At 35.8% G+C, this 5,039-nt stretch overlaps 1 non-coding gene across 1 annotated transcript; it reads left to right on the top strand.

Annotated features, from left to right (window-relative positions):
* The first annotated feature begins 2,174 nt into the window (after positions 1–2,174).
* Positions 2,175–2,246, top strand: Trnav-aac. The gene has a single exon. It is a non-coding gene; the product is annotated as a tRNA-Val (tRNA).
* Positions 2,247–5,039: the final 2,793 nt, after the last annotated feature.

Raw genomic sequence — 5,039 nt, 5'->3', positions numbered from 1 at the left:
CAACTCAACAATACGGGTGTCGCAGGTTCGAGACGCAAAATGAGGAATTTCATCGAGGATCAAAATGTGGCAATTGCAAGTCCTCAAAAGGATGAAAACTACCAAAACGAATAAACGAAAACCTCTTTCATATATGATGAAATTACTATATTTGCTAAATATGCTCAAAATTAAGGGGATACGTCATTTTTTAAAGATTTTCAAACTATTATACTTTTTTTTAAAAGGCATGCATATTTCAAGGATGTGCTATTCTACGCAAACATTACCCAAGTAACCAGTAAGCACGGTAATGCGGCACGGTAACAGCATTATATGCGCATATAGGGTAATCATTTGATGCATGTCAGTTTTATATACGCATATAATGCTATTATAATGCCAGAAAAGGCGAAATAGCTTGCCATTATAGTGCCAAGATATAACCGTGCTTCTCTGCACCACTAATGCTGATATAAGACCACGTGAGAAACGTCAGTTGTTTTCGCCAGGTTTTTAGGGCGAATATTTTGTGCTTTTTTTTTTCTTTGCTGTCTTTAGAGCTCGGACCTAGTTGATCCATCTCGCATATTTTGTGCTTTCGCGTACGCAGCCAGAGAGCTTTCGCGTATGCGGCCAAGCAACTGGTACACGAGGTAACTAAATGAATGAATGAAAACGGAAACCTCTAATAGTATGCAAAAAATGTAATAAAATGATACATATAGTACTTCTCCGTATCAGACATATTCGTTTTGGTAGTTTTCATCTTTTTGAGGACTTGCAATTGCCACATTTTGATCCTCGATGAAATTCCTCATTTTGCGCCTCGAACCTGCGACACCCGTATTGTTGAGTTGTTGTCCTAATCCTTTGCTCCTACGGCCACATAAGATGAATAGTATCGGAAAGAAAAGTGACCAATTTAAACCATCACTTTCCCCTGTCATAAAACCTGCAATTGTAGTAGTGAGAAGATTTATGTTTGACTCCCTCTTACCACTATATGCAAACACAAAGCACGTGGTATATCTGTCAAAACACTGGATGGCATTTAAACATGCCCTGTTTTCGAATATAATGCCAATATAGTGCTTATTTAATGCCTGTATGCATCAGGCTTAGAAGCATTAACGATGCTGTAATAGGGTTTCTATGCAGCGGAAGTGCTGTTATAAGGTGTGTAAGCATTTGTGGTGCTATTATAATGCATGTACGCATCTATGATGCTGATTAAGGGCTTATTATTAGTGCTTATGGTTACTTGGGTTAGTAGACCAGATTATTTGGCGAAATTGTGAATACATTTCAACTTATAACATGTCAGGACGAACCTACAAATTTCAAAATGCTCGTTTCTAGCAATTATCGAACCGATTGTTTTAGCTTTCATTGAAGGGAAATAGTTGTACCAGCTTTAAGCATAGGCGCAATTTGACTGAAATCTTCCAAGTTTTTGTGAGATATATATTTTGTGAGAATATATATTTTCTTCTATATTGTGAAATATATATTTGCTTTGCTTTTTTTTCACAAAGCTGATGAAATAGCTCTGGTTTCTGTTATGGTTTTTAGAAGTGACCCAAATCTTATCAGAAAGGCTTCAACCTCATTCACTGGAAAATCCGCAATACAGTAATGTCCCGATTTTGATTATTCTTCCTTTTGCTGCATTTAGGGTTGACAAAATCGGTCAAGAGCTTAAATCGGGAAAAAATACGACTGATAATAAGTTTCATTTTAACTTAAAGATTTAGTTTTATGATTTTTATAATAATATTTTTTTCTTCCATTTTCTATGTATGTACCGTAATCCAAGGTAGCATAGATCAGTGTCTTGGTTAATATTAAAAAATTTCAAATTTCAAAATTTCGGTCTTTAGATGATTGTATAGACGTGGCCAATATCATAAAAGATTTTATACACCAAGTATTGCTAGTATAGACGTAATTAGTCTGATTGAAATAAATTTAAATTTGAGGCTGTCAAAATCGGGAAAGTGGATGCTAAATCATGGTAGACAAAATTGGGTCAAAAAGTGTCAAACAGTTTCAACACTAAATAAATCGCACTCGCTCGTTCCGCGTGTGTAGGAACATGAGATGGATGGATATTGATTAAGAAAGGGGTCCGCGTGGTCTGTAGGGATTTGAATTCTAAACTTGTAACCAACTCAGTTATTGGGTCACCAAGTGGCTCGGTAGCTTAGTTGGTAAAGCGCTCGTCTAACATACAAGAGTCCTGGGTTCAAATCCCCGCCGAGCACGTGGATTTTTTTCATAATTTCACCCATAATTTGTCCATCTTTACCACGCGTAATGAGTTAATTAATTCAAAAAGTGTGCTAAAATCGAGGGTAGATAAAATCAGGGGTTGAAAAAATTGGGTCATTCTAGGAAATCATGCTAGACAGTTGCAGTTTTTTGCAAATTAATCAAAATTCCTTATTATATAACGTAAAAGATGACCGAAACTGTTCTGATGAGTTTGCAAAAAAACCGCAGCTGTCTTGGATTATTTTCATGAATTGACCTCTTTTACGGATGTTCCTGATTATCCGCCGGAGAACCATGTTGTTTACCATCGGAGCCAAGTGTTCCCAAAAAAAAAAATGTAGTTTCGTCCTGGAAATTTGCGGTTTAAATTAACGTAACGCGACACCAAAACTTTGCACCTAGTGTAACTTTTTGAAGAATGGTTAGAATTAAGATCTTTTTTATGGAAACACGTATCTTGACGAGCAGGAAGAGAATCCAAAATATAAGAGTTCTATAAAAAGTATTTATTTTACAATGTCAAAAATTAGGCGATTTTCGTAACGTGACACCATTTTAATGTGATTATTTGAAAAAGTACGTTTTCAAAGAACCAATAATTCTTTCAAAATAATGAAACCCGCACATAACAATGTCATCAAATAACCTCCTAGTTAACGAATAAGCGATTCATATGACACTTGATAAACTGTGATTCAGAACTTTTATAAACATGTTGTTAAATATCTCAATTTCTCAGCAATAAATTATATCAAGTTTATATAACTTTTCAGGTATGTTTTTTATGGTATTTTCAATCAAATTTATGTTTTTTATACAATTCAACATATTGTCTTTCATGTTCTGCATAGCTTTGGAATTATTACAGAGTTTGAAATTTTGATATCTTGGCGTAGATGTGCGTGGAATGTGTCAATTAGGTGAGTTCGTTTCATGCTGGAAGTGTTGGCTAACCGTATGTTCACGTTGTCTTTAGAGTACTGATAGATTTTTTTGAACAGAGATTGCATGAATCGCATCACTTATCAAGGTGAATCCTGGTCATGCACCTATGATCCCTCCCCACTATCAAAACTCCTTCCCGTGACAACCATGGAGATGCAGAGGTGATCTCGGTCTCTAGTAACAAAGGATGGCACACTAACATCCCTTCCCTTCCTCGATGACCGTAAGGACGTGGCCGGCACCGGTATTAACAATTTTAATGTTTGGAGTTCTATAAAGTGTACATTGAAGATGGAAATCTACTACCAAGTTACATATCTTGGTTCCTTGTGCAACTTCGATTATTCTGGTTAATAACGGAGTAGCAACTACGAATTGTATCATCAGTCATCAATGCTTATGGTTATGAATCATTTAATTGACTCTCGGATTGATCTGATGAGTATGGAATCATATTCTAGTAACTACAGTCAATTTTCGTTCGTTGCGCTAAACCTGTAGCCCAGTTAGTGAAAGACTTTCACTAATTGGCCTGAGTTTCGAGCTGTCAAATAACATAAAACAAAGAAAAACAGAGCTACCAACATTGATAAATTGCGTCTTATGCCAGAAATTGATGTTTGTCTACGTTTTAGGTGGACTATAACCCAACTAAAACGTAGCCCACTTAAAGATAGTGCAACGAACGAAATTCGACTGTACTGTAATTAGTATTCATCTGGTTCGGTTTGTCTCAAGCTCGTGAAAAATCAATGGAGGCTCCAGACCATGGGAAAGAAAGGATTAATCATCAATCATTACCTTATCCATTCTTACAACTTATCCAAAGCTCGTCCTAAGCACTCGATTCTGGAAAACTCCGCGTGCTTACAGGTCCTCCTCGAGTCTTGATAGTATTTCACAAACTATTATTTGAAAACCTTTTTTCGAAATTCTCAAAAAATCACGTTATTTTTACTGAGAATATATTTTATTTTGTTTTCATGTTTATTAACTTTTAATACAATTTGCAAGTATTTATTCCCATCGAAACAAGAATTAGACCAAGTTTCTCCAAATAAGAATGATTTTGAAATAGATATCGAGTTATCAGTCTTGTGAGCTTCCCGGGAAAGCTGTTCTCATCCATGAACCTTCATAGCTCTATGCGGTCGATAATGTCGTATGCCGCTTAAAAATCAATGAACAGGTGATCAGATATTCTCGGTATTTTTGGAGGATTTGTCGTACTGTAAAGATTCGGCCCGTCGTCGAGCGGCCGTCGTCTTGATAACTTTTCACGAATTCATTTGCTGTTGGTGATAGACGACAGAAGATGATCTGGGATAATATTTTGTGGGCGCCATTCAGAATAGTTCGATAGTTCTCAGCCGTCGACTCCTTTCAACGTGCCGCCTGCGACGTTACCCGAGCAGAAGAAAAAACTACTGAATATCAAATTGAGGTATTCTATACCAGATAATTTCCTTCAACCTGAATGAGGTATGAATGAGCCCTGCATAAGAGGTAAAATACCTCAAATAATACCTTAAGCATATTCTACAAATATCAAGCTGATAATTAGAACAGATATTGTAATACCTAAATAATACATAATGGATTTTCATATAGAAGTGAAAATTTTCAATAGTAGTTCAATACCTCCAGCAGTCCTCAATAGCTATCGAATACCAAAATGAAGTTTTTTTTTTTTGTTTTAAACATTTTTTTACATACCATTATAATAGAAAAATGAGGTATTGACAACTGAACAATACCTAATTATGGGTATGATACCAAAATATGGTATGTATAAGTTATTGCGAGTTATTCTTTCCTCCACGGGTGATGCTGCTTTT

This window comes from Aedes aegypti, chromosome 3 (assembly GCF_002204515.2).
Source record: "Aedes aegypti strain LVP_AGWG chromosome 3, AaegL5.0 Primary Assembly, whole genome shotgun sequence".
NCBI lineage: Eukaryota > Metazoa > Arthropoda > Insecta > Diptera > Culicidae > Aedes > Aedes aegypti.
This window is presented reverse-complemented; position numbering and strand designations above follow the sequence as displayed.